This window comes from Grus americana, chromosome 20 (genome assembly GCF_028858705.1).
Source record: "Grus americana isolate bGruAme1 chromosome 20, bGruAme1.mat, whole genome shotgun sequence".
NCBI classification, from domain to species: domain Eukaryota; kingdom Metazoa; phylum Chordata; class Aves; order Gruiformes; family Gruidae; genus Grus; species Grus americana.
The window spans coordinates 4,354,303-4,367,937 of NC_072871.1; the positions used below are offsets into that span (position 1 = coordinate 4,354,303).

The window sequence follows — 13,635 nt, forward strand, 5'->3', positions numbered from 1 at the left end:
ACAGAGCGCTGGAGAGAGGTGGCAGAGCCCGAGGATTTCTGCAGTGCTGCAGTAAAAAAGCTGAACCCTGGAGCAGGGCTGTGGGAGACCAGGGAGGCTCTGGAGCTGCTGCAGCACAGGGCAGAGCAGTGCAGGCTGCAATGCTCCAGCCCCAGGGTTGCAGTGTAGGGGGGAGCAGGGAAAAGAGCTGGGAAAAAGGGGTTTCTGGTAATGCTGGTTTCTGGTAATGCTGCAGTGCAGAGGAGTTGTGCAGAGACGGGGGAGGGAATGCAGGGAGCTTGGTGTAATGATGCAGTGCAGAGCAAGGAAGAGGGAAAGCTGTGCTGCAGATCCTAGAGCTCAGGTAGGATTTGGGGAAGGACCAAGGACTGTCTGGCTGCTGTAATGTAGTAGCACAACAGCTCTGGGCATTCACTTGCCTCTGCCATTCAGAGCAGGAGGGAGGCAGCCTATTTTAGGGCAGGGTCAAAAATTGTTCATTTTCTAAACTAGTTTTTATTTTTGAGTCTTTTAATGATTCCTTTTTTCAAGCATTTTTTCTTCCCTGAGAGGGTGGAATTTGATTTGACAGGTGATTCTTGTGTCATCATATGACTCCAGGAGCTGGGGCTTTTGGAAAAAGATGAGTGATGGGTTCTGCAGATCTGAGCTTAAGCAGCAGAGTCACAGTGACAGCAGGAGCAGAACTGTGCTTATTTGATACTGGAGTGATTGCTTTCTTTTAATCTCAGTTTTCACTTGCATTGCATGTTTTGCTCAAGGAACTCTTTTTTGCTTAAAATTGCTTTCACCCAGTCTTGTGTAAGATTCTTCTGTCTTAGTGTGGTGATATAATGGATTTACTGGACAAGCAAATGTCCACAGTTTTGCTGCAGAAATAAATGAGGCCCTTAGCAAGCAGATTATTTTTCCAATTTAATATGTATGTTTTGCTTGTTATATGTGTCTGTTGGTGCTAATAACGCTTGTGAGGAACTCCAGCAGAACTTGCAGTAAACCTACTTGAAGTCAGGAGAATGTAATTATTCTTTTTCACTTGGTTTCTGTTTCCTTTCAAGTCTCTCTGTTTTTTTCTGTATTAAAGCCTAATGGGTTACAAATCCTAGTTTAGGAGAGGAAGGCTGTATTTGAGGGACGGCAACAGATGAAGCACAAAAGAGTGTTGCTTCCTCCTGTAGCACTTGTCACAAATCAAGAAATTCACTGAACAAAAAATGCTGAGGCTTGGAAGTTACTTTTTGTCTTAAACTTAGAAATGAGAACTGTTTAAAAAATATCGCATGAGAGATCAGCATGAGGATATCTTGTGTGGTGGGTAGGAGCTCCACTGAGGATGCAGAAGGACAAGAACTGCTGATGGAGCTGGGACTGTGGGCGTCGCTTCCAGAGCGGCGGGTGAATACGTAGCACTGAAAGGACTGTTATCTTTCCACGTGTCCAATTAGATGTCGACCCATCCCAGAAATCCCAGCCTGCACCTGAAATACTCCACAAAGTTTTCAGTGGAAGTGCCTAGCCTTCCTCAGTGTGTTTCTGGAAAGGAAAGGGCGGTTTCCCTAATTAATTCTGATGCTTTTAAGTTCTAGCTTAGTGTGCTCATGGCTGAGACTCTTTCATCAGGAATCAGCACAGATGTAACTCTACTCAAGTAACATCCTAGAAGCAAACCTACATGTTGCCTGAGAGCAACATGGTCTACATGACCAGCTGGGAAAAGTGCTGTTATTTGCTATCATCTCTGTGATATTACTGCTGGAACTGTTATTACTCCCCAGTACAATGTCCTAGATTGTTGGAGGGAGCACTCCTCTGGAGCTCTAAGGCTGTTCTTCAAGGAATTATATAGGACTCTTCAATGGGTTGTAGTGTGAATCACTGTCATCTTACTCGGCCCCTCCTGAAAGAGGAGCAAAATGCAAGAGGAAATGCTTAGCTGATTATCCGTTTGGATCTGGAAAAAAGCAGGGAGGTTGATCTCTTGGCTGATTATTCACTGGTTTAAACATTGGCTAGGTCTTTCCTCTATTCAGTTGCCTGCCTTCCTTATTCTTTCCTCACCAGGATTAACAGATAAGAAGATGGAGTGCTCATGAAAAGTGAGAGGTTTTGTTAGTAGATCTGTTCATCTATCAAAGTCCAGACTGCAGCCTTTTGTAAATTGACTCTGCTACTTTTCTTCTTTCATAAATTACTTTAAAAAATAGAGACAAAAGGCTGCCAACTGTGTTAGTTCCTGGAAAAATCCTTCTTCTGTTTAATATACAACTCTTGAGAGACATTTAAAAGTGAGATGCAGCCATGTGTGAATGCCTGCATATATACTGAAGTGCCATATCACATGAAGAATTTCAGCATCCCACATGGTGACTTTGCTGCGGATTCTGTTTTTTTCTGAAAGAAACCTGTTTCAGGTTTGGGGAGGTATTTGTGGTCAGGCCTTCAGAGACCAGGCTCTTCACTCACCCACGCTGACTGTATCATCTAGGGTGATACTGGTACCCAAATGAACTGTCTCTTCCCAGTCGTTTCAGCTTGGCTGGGCACAGGAGATCTGCAAGCCTGTTGCCATGTCTACAGCCCTTTCTTTATATCTGTGGTTTGTGGACTTTGCTATAAAGACCAAGATTCTGAATTCATTTTCATTTTTATCTATTGCCATTTCCTGGGTCTTAGGAACTCTGCAGAGGAAAAGTCGCTCATTATCTCCTTTCTAACCACATGCATGCCTCTGCAAAATCTTGTTGCAATGGACAATTGCATGAAACATGCTTGTGGTAATGGCGCTTGAGGTATGGATTTGCCATACGTTGAGTCATTTAGTGTGATGGTAGGGAATTCATGTGGCAACAAACCCAGAGGCAGCTGTTGATCAGAGCATGGGAACTCTGGAGGTTCATTGGTAAAAATCACACCGCCTGCATGTTCATGTGAACCACTCTAACCTCCAAAATATGACTCAAATTTGTAATATCTTTTCACAGGAGTGTTTTCTTGATATTTCCTCTCTGCCTTCCCCCCCTATTAAGTTGCTGCTGCTGTCAAAGCATCTGCAGGGAGATCTGAGTACTGAATAGCTCATCTCTTTTCTGAAACAGGTGGTGATTCATATCTTCTTTAAAAATGACTTATTTTTGTTGGGAATTTGAGGTTTTAACTTCAAGTCGCTATTTCTGTTTTGCCCTTCTCTGCCAGAGAAGTTCCTTCATACCTGATATTTTCCTATTATGAATCTTCATTCACTGCCATGGCATCACCTCTTAATCTTTTGGCTTAACATATTAAGTGTCTTTAGCTGCTCTGAAAATAGTCCTTTAAGAGTAAGCACTGTGACCCCTCTGTGCCTTCTCCATTTCCTGCTGGGCATTAACATGATGCCAGCATCTATCAGTGGCAAAGCATCAGGCATCTGTGATACAAGGTTGAACCTCTGATGAGGGCAGGGGTGAACAGAAACAAAAGGCTAAGCCAATGCATTTTAAATTCTTGATTTCTGATGACGCATGGAATATAGGAAACTGCTAACTAGAGTGAAGCAGAAGCGTTTTTGGTGCAAGTGAACACTTAAAATTCCTGTGGTATCTGGCGGGACTGGTCCTAGGACACCAGTTTGATGGACTCCTTGTGTGCTGTGCATGAGCAGTGCCCTCAGTTGAGGTAATGCTACACATTAATTCAGAAACTTGAAAAAGTGAGGTATGGGAGCAGAATCTGAACCAAGGCACGCATCTGGAACAGCGGCTTCTGTCCTCACAGGCACCAGCTTTGCCCCAGGACTTCAGTCCCTTTTCCTGAGCCGCAGTGAAAGGACCTTGCCATGTTTGCTTTTGTTGTCACCTGTGGGAGGCACAGTCCTGCTCAGCCACCTTGTTGCAGCTGGGAAGAGGAGACAGTACTTAGACTTGGACCTTGTCTTCTGATTTGGGACTGCAGAGCAAAAGGAATAAAATGGACAAAAAAGGCTATCAAATATCAAAGGTGGCTAAACAACTGGAAAGGAGTCAGTAAAAAGCAACAGATGGGAAAAGAAAATTCAAGACAGCATCTTTTTGCCTAGAGGTTAATAACTTGAGAGTTGAGTGTTTGTTCCCTCAGCTTTGCTTTCATTAGAAACCACTGTTTGCGAGACAACAAAATAAAGATTTAATCTGCAGTAGATGTACAGGAAGAGATTGGCATTTGAACTGATGGAAGAGTTGGCAACTGTTTGACACCTAACTTTTGCAGCCTCTGCTTGTGAACACTTCATAAACAGGCTGAGATTTTCCTCTCCACAAAATAGTTTTATCCTTCAAAGCTGGTCCGTGCGCTTGGAGTCGGCTCTCTTCAGCCACGGCTGCCCGGGCTCCTCGCTGCCACGCTCCCCTCTGCGATCACTTTGCAAGATTGGTCCCCTCAATCACACGGTGCCATTTCACCCCGCTCCCCGCCGCCGCTGAGGAGTGACGTCTGCCTGGGATGAATTTTGTCACAAATCTTGATTGTATTTTATGCTCCAGTGCGTTCTGTTTACAAGGGCAAAACCCTCTCCTCCTGGCACTTTACACCAGGCAACCTTCCCTTACACAAATGGGTTTTTCCAACAGGAATAAACAAATGCAAAGCCAGAGTTGTTTTCTATGCAAGAGTCCCTGGAATGCAAGTAAATATATTTTTTTTCTCTTGCTATTTGACCAGCCTGGGGTGACAGGCTAGCAGAGCTGTAAAAACATTTGTCAGACAGTTTTGCAGACTATTTCCTTTCACTGAGCATTGAAAAAATTGTAAAGGTGAGCATCGGAGTGGGGAATTCATCTGTGTTACCAATGAGGAAAATTCATACTTTTTAGTTGTCATGAAGTTTGCAAAGTTGCTTATGTCGGCTTTGGTTTCATTGTCAGACGACTTAGTTCCAGTTGAGCTCTTCCACTTAAGCTGTTAAGCAAATGAAAAGCAAAATTGTCACTTTTAAATAGAGTCCGCACATAATCACATTTTGAAATGGTCCTCTGTGGTAGGAGCAGAAGTTGTGTGCATTATAATATTGAATTTTAAATAATATATTACACAATAGCTTCCAATTTGATTTGGGGGGATATATTTTCATGAATTATTGAGTATTTGATTATTGTAGAAAGCCTTTGCTGTTATGCACTGAAACTGTCACTCTCCGAGGCCTATGATATATGAGTTTGGTTATCAATATTTAAAGTTACGGTCAGCCTGTGCGCATGGCTGCTGATACTGGAGACATGGACTAATCAGCAGTAATGTATATGTGCCTCCTGTCTCTTGTTTGCCAGGCAGGGCTGGAGCAAATTGAGTGTAGAAGATTCCCAAGTGATTTGTGGACTGGTTTGTCATTCTGAGCAGAAGCCCCTTTGACATCACTGCATAGAAATAAGGTGAAGAAAAGTTTGCTCTGCTTTCAGGAGAGGAGGTATACGAAGCCTAGCAGGTAGCAGGCTTCCCCTTTTTTCTGTGGTGATAAGGGGCAGACTCAGTAGTTTTTGTAAAAAAAAAAAAAAAGAGGAATTAGCAAGCATCGAGGGAGTCTGGGGAGTAAAAATTTACTGTCCTCTACCAAAATATTCTGAGTTACTGCATAGGAGCCCAAGCCTCTTGGAGCATTGTTAACCCCAGAGACACCTTGGAGACTTGTGTGCAAGTAGGAGGTGGGCTAGGAGTTCTTTGTTCTTAAAAAAAAAACCAAACCCTGTCATTATGTGGAGAAGCAGTGTGTGTGCACAGGGCTTTCATTTCAAGTAGCGTGCCCACTCAGTGTGGTGTGTGAGGGGGATTACAGGTAGAAATACTCACGAGGCACTTGTAAAGCAATATGCAAAGCAAATATTATGCAGCAATGAAGAAGTTAATCATCTGTCGCTTAAAATGTGGGAAAGCAAAGCCCGGTGCTGAGTGACCTCTGTCTCTTCTAGATGGTGTGGAAACGTAGATGATTGCACACAGGTTAATTAGAGCAGGTCCAAACTGACTGAATCCAGTGGGACTGCTGCAGGATAAATTTGCACCCAGAAGTTTACGGTGTTGCGCTGCGATTGCAGACATGAGAGAACCAAAATAAAAGAAGCACTGTTGCAGCTAATGTGCTGACTCGTACTTGTCTAATTGAGGCTGGATGTGCCAGTGGGTAACAACAAAGCCGACTTACAAATATTATGCTAGCTGTCACTGCAGAATCCCTTTATGAATTGAGGAGTGCTGTGGTTTGGCTACCTGCTTTGCAAACTGTGTATTTAACTTTAATTCAATGATTTGGCTGAGATCAGAGGCCAGAGGAGAGCCCAATAATTCCATTTCTGTAGCTCTTGTATAAGACTGGTTCAGTTTTATTTTCAAAAGGGAAGACAGAGGTAAGAGGAAGGGGAAGGAGCTGCTACGCAAGCGTTTGAAAAGGTGAAAAGAACAGTACAACTTTGTTCCTTAAAGGAGGTGGCAACTCTTACGGTATGGAACAGAAGAAGCCAAAGACCCCTTGCTTGTCCTTGTATTGCTCCTGTATTTAGTAGGTGTGTATTAATCATAATCAACTGTATACTGCAGCACACAAAGCCACCCATCCCAAGGCCTGCGTGTCCTTGACAAACTGTTAAATATAGCCTAATCAAAAAAGCAGACTCCAGTAATTACTGAAGAATTTGCACCTTGGCAGCTGCTGAAAGGTAGCAAAGATGTTATAAACCACATCAAAATCACAATTGCCACTTTTCTCCCCTGGAGCCTTTTTGAACATCATCCTTCATTCCCCAGGTCTGTGCACAGACGAGGAGAAAGGGAGGATCAGGGAAGGTTGTGGTGCTGCCTCTGTGGACGAGCAGGGAGTGGGGACAGCAGGGCAGAGCAGTGTGGTCTAGGGGATGGTGGTGGCTCAGAAGGGTAAATAGTCGTTGTTATGCCTCCATTTCCCTCTTCTCCTTTTTCCTCTCATTTCCCTTCTGTGAGTCAATCTCTCCTGGCCCTTCCCTTGGAGAAGGGAGTATCGGTTGGTAGAGCTGTAAAAGCTTTATCCTTTCTGCTGACTCTGCCTTTCCCCAGAGATGTTTTCCCTCTCGCCACTGATTGTGGTGAAGTTTGCAAAAGTTAAACATGATGCAGATTGGGAGGTGTAATGAATCAGAAAAGCTTGGTGTGGACAGAGGAAGGATTCTCAGGGCATGCTACACTATTTATATATGCTTCTTTATGAACTGCACACCTTCCTAGTCCAGATCCTTCCCTCACCTCCCCCTCCTTCCTTATAGGAGATGGATTTATTCTGTGACTGGGGTCAGTACTGCTGGCTTTTATTTGGTCAATTTGCATAAGCCTGCAGTAAGTGAAGAAGCTGACAGGGAGGTGTTCCTTTCTGCTGCTCTTATTCTCATAATTCAGCTCATAGCTGTGCTTGGCCTTTGTGGATGGCAGATTTCCAGCTGATGCGCTGTAATAACATGCGCACAGGTTTCATATTTAAAAATTCGCAGAAGCTGAATAATTATAGCATCCTGCCTAGCAGTATGTTTGGTGATGTGTCCTGAAGAGCCTTGCTGACCCGAGATGTTTTAGAGACCAGGGAAGGGCAAAGATGCTGTGAGCCTTTGTTTCCTATTAACTTTGTGGACTCAGAAGAGGCAAGGTTGTGTCCCCAGGTGACTAGCACAGGTACAATAAACCCTAGCTTTTCTCAGTTTCCGTCCTCATATCCCTTATCTTCACAAAGGTTTTAAATAAGACCACTTGCATTTATAACCTGCTGCAGTTTCTGCATGGCTTCATCAATAATATATTTCTACCTATTTTCCTGACTTAGGGGAAATGTGAGATTTGCCTCTTGAATATTTGAGATTGGACTCATTTCTGGTTCCTAAACAAGTTCTGGGACAACTTTTATCCTTCCTTTGTTACAAGGGTTGTCATTCATGCCCGGAGAGTGACAAAGCCATCCCTTTTGCTATGCCTGGCCTCTGCAGTCAGAGTTTGCCCTGGGTAAATCACCAGCTTATGTTAGGGGATGCTTTTCTCCCATGTTGCTCCAAATTTTTTTAAATAAAGCCTTCCTCCCCTGCTGCAGTGTCCTAGGTTGTGCTGGGACTACTGAGGAAACTACTAAAGTTTCAAGAACATCTGAGCTGAATCTTAGTTCTAACAAGGACAAGTTAGAGGTCCTAGAGCATCCAGGGACTCCCTTGGCTCTCCTAAGCAGAAACCACCAGGTTAAAAGGTTGATGTATTGTGGAAGAAGACTTCATAAAGTCCCATCAGAAACAGAAATCCATTAAGAATTGAAATACATACACATACTCTCCAGTAATATGCTGATGCTGCTAGATATTATGCTTTGTCTTGGAATGTGGGAGAACTTGGGCAGTGACTTTCTGCAAATAATGTCTTCTAGTATTGTTCTAATCGCTCATGTGCGTTCAGCTTACTCAGTCCTGTATCTATAAATATTTTAGCCCTGTTACTTTTTACCTAGGTTCATTAAGCACTTAAAGGCTCATAACTGAAGCAGCAGAGATGGAAGCAGACCCCCATGCTCTACAGAGCACTGAACTTCTGTGCTGCACTACAGCATTTATAAAATGTTTTGCCTGGGTGTGGAGATGGCAGTGGTTGAGGAGTGTTTAGAACATCTTAACTCTATTTCTGTGTTTTAATAGATCTTGCTTTAGTGAACAATTTCTGCTGCCTTAAGAGGATTTTCTGCTGTTCCTTTTCTCTTGACTTATCTGACATGCGCAACCTTAGCTACAGCTTAACAAAGGCTTTTGGGCTATCTGGGTACCAAGCTCTATTCTTTTTCTGCACATGATAGCTCTATGGAGGTTTAAACATAGAAGTATCAGACATGTTTTAATGCTCAAGGACCATTTCGTAGCAAGTAAGGGAGAAGAACTGAGGGAATGAGCCTTTTCCTATAGCTGTTAGCCACAGCTGCCCTTTGGCTATTTGGGAAGCAGGCTGAGGTTGATGCCTTGGCTATTTTAACACAGCTGCAAAGAACAGACATGCTAAAACAATTACAATCAATACTTGTATCTCCAAAAGTGTGTTTAGTCCATGTGTGGAAGTATGGAGTGATGTTCTATGTAGGCTGAAGCATAGGTGTTACCATGGATGTGGTGGAGGAATTTCCTAGGATGGTCTGGAGGATGAGGCTGTTGCTGGATAAGTCATTCCGGTTAGTAGCTCGTGGTGATGGTTCTAATGAATGAAGAAACCCTCTGAGGATAAAACACAGCCATAAACCCTAGCTGTGTTGCGGAGATCACATGGGATTTTTTCCTGGGGAGTCTGCTCTTGGCACTGAATCTGCCTTGGGAGATCAGGAGCATGCCTGATGCTCTCTTTTTGAGAAGAGACGGTCTACCGATGGCACAAAGTGAGGAGAGCTTTATTCACTGGGAGAGCGCTGACTGTGCTATCAATCAACCCTCATACACGCCTTGAGTTATTAATAAAAAGCCTGGTAATCCAATACCTGCTCTGAATCTTCCTTTCTGAGGGCATAAAAAGCCACAAGATCAGCCTCAGCAGTTTTGTGCATCTCCAGGACTTGTTAAATCTATCTCACTTCCTTTAACCCACTTCCCGAAATCTTAAGCATCGATGCTTTATGCTCTGGCTTGTAAATGAAGCTTGTTATTATCATTGAGATAGTGTTTTTATGGCATAAATAATGAGCTGAAACAGGGGAAGAGGCGTTGTGTGGAATTACTGCCTGAACCGAGATGGAAATAATCAATATGTCCTCACTTACAAATCTCATCTGCATGTCGACTCCATCTCCCTGGCTGTCTCGCTACCAATTCATTGCACAGGAGGCCCAATAAAACATGCTGGTGTCATTGATCTGTTTTATTCATAGCTGAAGATAGAAATGCATCATTCAAAATTAATGGAAGGGGCTTCTACTTACTGCCTCATCCAGATGGAAGTATCCCGCAACCCAGCATGGTTGGAAGAGAGAGGTGGGATTCAGCAAGGAGCAGCATGTTCAGATCCATCACAAGATGAGTGTGCTTCAGGGTCAGCCTCTGGTGTTTGGAACTGATGTGGCGTCACCATGTTGGGCTGTATCGTATGTGGTAGAGTGAAAGCAAAAAGGCTTTTTTTTTTTTCCTTAGGTCATTTTGTATTCATCACTTCATATAACTGAGAAGTTTGCAGTGGAAGCTGTGTCTGCAGTTTCAGTAGTTTTGTCTGGAGACAGTTGAGAATTTAATGAAGGGCTAGGCAATAATGGCATAATTAGGGTATTTGTGGCATCCATGGGGAAGAATTGATTTGTGATGTATTGATCATATAAAAAAAGCATAGACATGAAACATATTAGAGAAAGTGTTTATCAAATAGCAGAAATTGTGGCAGGTTATCTTTTACATGGACAAATGGAGGGAAAACCAGCACTGAAAATGTTACCTGGGGAGAGAGAAACTCTTGTATCTCTCCACAATTGCAGCTAGCGCTCTGCCTGATAGAAGGTTCTTTTTCTATTTATGTATGAACACCTGGAGAAACTCAGTAGTCTGTCTTCCTCAATTGGTAATTAGAAGAACAGAGAAGGAGTGTGGAAATGATCGTGTGCTCTGGATGACCTAATGATGCTGGCAAAAATCTTTGCCTAGACACCTCAGAGGACCGCTTTTGTTGCTGCCGTGTAAGTCTCTTGAAGAGGAAGTAGTGTCTGATTTGAAGTTCAGCTGGATGAAAAGAATTATTTGGGATCTGTCTCCAATGGTCACCTAAAAATGGATTTAGGGAAAAGTGTAATTAAAAGGAAGAACCTTAAGTTTTCCATTCCATACCCATTCAAAATGACTGATCAACCTGTGATGCTGTTTCTCGTCCTTTTTAGGTTCTCTTGCAAAGAAATTGCCAATTATTTGCTGAGGAGAAAATATTCCTTAGAAAGCAGTTTTCTTTTCCAGGTATCTCATTTGCGACCTAGTTAAGCTTGGCTATCAATCTTGGAGGTGAAAAGCAAAAGAAATCTATTGCATCAGCTGCCTGTGAGAGGAAGGAGGTTTGGTTAGTAAGCATGCCTCTGGAAGAATTTCCACTCCTGTCTGCTTTGTCATCCCTTTTTCTGTCCTCAGCTGTAGTCAGTATCCCAGGGAGCCTTTTTACTGTGATAATCCAATATTTATACACAGAAAACATGGTCCCGCAGTATGAGATCTTCACTCACTTTGTCCTTTGCAGCTAGTTTTAGATGTTGTAAATCCGAGTCTGTCCAGCCATACTATTTTTACAAATGGAGTAAAGGAAAAATGAGATCAAGGAAAAATGGCTGATGAAAAGCCAGTTATCTCTTAATGATATGGGTGCTGGAAATAGTTCAAGTTACTCTTCCATCTGAGAGAGAACAAGACCTGAAAATAGTACAGGGAGCTAAAGACTTAAGTCAAATTTATAGGGCTACGCTGGCTGCCAACAGACTGCCATGGAGTAAAGTCTAATTGCATCTGCAAACAACGTAGCCCATCAATGAGCACTGAGAGGTCCCAAGTTCTTCACTCCCAGACCGAAGCTGAGCCTGACCTGCCACCACAGAGTGCTCCCAGGTTCAGATTTACTGTGGCTCACTGCAGAGCAGCAAGCCAAACCTTCTGGCTTATTGGAAAATCTGCTTTCAGACACAAATTGAGTTCAATAATTGCTCAACCAATTGTCCTTTTCTTGAATTTACTGCATCTAGTACACATAGAGAATATTTTAAGAGCTTCTCTCTAGCTTCTGTCTTAGTGGGAGCCAAAGCATTGGACTGTATGGTAGATCTTAAGCTAGAATAAAGCGAGGGACACAGTTCAGCTGGCTTCATGGAGGACTTGGTATGTGAGGCTGATAAGAACTTCTCTGGGTACCAAAGTGTTTTCTTTCTTAGATTTCAAAATGTTTTCTAGTTTAACCTCATCTCCTTCAAGCTCCACTGACTTCGATTTCCACTGAACTTTAAAATAAAATTACAGCAGAAAACTAAGGGTGAGGACTATCACTGAGGACAATTTCCCCATCTCCGTTGTCTGAGAGCTTGAATACACAATGGGAGAGGAAGGTACAGCGGAGAAGGGAAGGAAAATAACCGTTAATCGCAAAGTTTGTTCTTTCCCTGTTTTTATTTTAGTACTTGTCAGGGTCAATCAGTGCCTTTGCTAGGTCTGCTGGAAGGCAGCCCTCTTGGCTAGAGCTTGCCTCTACTGCTGCTCCCTGCAGAGCGCACAGCATCCATTAAGGAAGCGAAGGACATGTTTTGAGGGAAGCTTCATCCTTCTATGTGTTTAATGTTGTTGCGGGTCTGATAGGAAAGCTGAATTGGAAATCTTGCTGCTTGTGTTCCTCTTTGAACAATCTTCTCTCCTGTTCCTTTATTCAGCTGGGTCTGTCACCCAGACCGTGGCCCACTACCAGCTGTGGCTTTGGCACATCTCGAGTGTGCATGCTTTATGTTTTTCAGAGTTTTAGCAGAGGTGAATTGTGGCTAGGCACCAGCTTTAGCCTACCTCAAAAGCCTGGCTTTGTATTCCAGCCTGGCACACAGCCTATGCTGTACCGTAGGCCTGGCAGCATGGGCTTCGGTCTGAGACTATTTTATAGGAATGATAGCTCTTGAAACAGTTAATTTTACCTTTTTTTGTTGAGGTTACAATTAACAGAATGTGGAATTTTCATTTCAACCAATCCTGTATTAATTTTAACAAATTCCAAGTTTAAAATATTTGGGAAAAAAAATTGGAGGCTGGCAGGTGATAATGTAAGAGACTAGTTGGCATAGAACAATTAATCCTGTGTATTTTAGCATTCCTTTTATGAGCCAGTGTGTTTGAAATAAGTTTGAAATCAAATTTTTTGAATCGTTTCCCACTTTCCCCTGAGTTCATTTTTAGTATTAAGAAAACTGCCTTTTATAAATGTTTAAGCACTAGAAAACATCAGGTGGGGTTGTGCAGATATTTTAAGTATAATCCTTTGAGTTGTATTTTGCTTCCATGAAGCTATCGTAACCCCTGTAAATGTCAGTGGAAATTAGGCATTTATATTAATGGAGGCTCCCCCCTCCCCTCTTCATTCTTAAAGGTAGGGTTTTTGCATTGCATCAGTGATTCAGAAGCAAGACTGAATTTCATCAGCATTTCCTCCGAAGGAGGTTTTGCTTGTTTGAGAGATCTGCTGGCAAGCAGCAATTGTTTAGAGGGGCTCTTTAGAACCTAATTTACAATGAAACAAATTCAAATAATATGCAAAAGTAAAATTAAAAAGTGTATCAATTAACATACAAAAGTAGAACTACAACACATGTTCAGCTTAACAACTCCTCAGAGGGTACAGCAGCTCATAGAAGGGAAACAACACTAAGCATGCAAAGTGAACGGCTCCTCGGGGGGGTAAGGAATGGGAAAATAAACTCAGGGTTCCTATTAGAGAACCAAAAGCAAACAAGATTTTAGAGTGAACTTTGTAGGTGAGGGGCAAAACCAGCCTAATAGGCTTTTGAAACTATCCTGTGCCTGAAAAAGAGCTCTCCTTTGGATTGCTTTGGGTTGGATAAGCAGGACGCGGTATCGGATGTCTGGGGTTGTTACTGGGACCATGTTAGCAGCTGAAGATCATAGCTGAGTGTGGATCCCATTATGCTAGGTGTTGTACCTCTTCAAAGAT

At 42.8% G+C, this 13,635-nt stretch overlaps 1 long non-coding RNA gene across 1 annotated transcript in view; it reads left to right on the forward strand.

The window, feature by feature from the left end:
• Positions 1–261: 261 nt before the first annotated feature.
• Positions 262–13,635, forward strand: part of LOC129215564 (uncharacterized) — a 100,502-nt gene continuing 87,128 nt past the window's right edge. The window contains exon 1 of the long non-coding RNA XR_008580027.1: positions 262–343. This is a non-coding gene — a long non-coding RNA (uncharacterized LOC129215564). The remainder of the gene's footprint in view (positions 344–13,635) is intronic.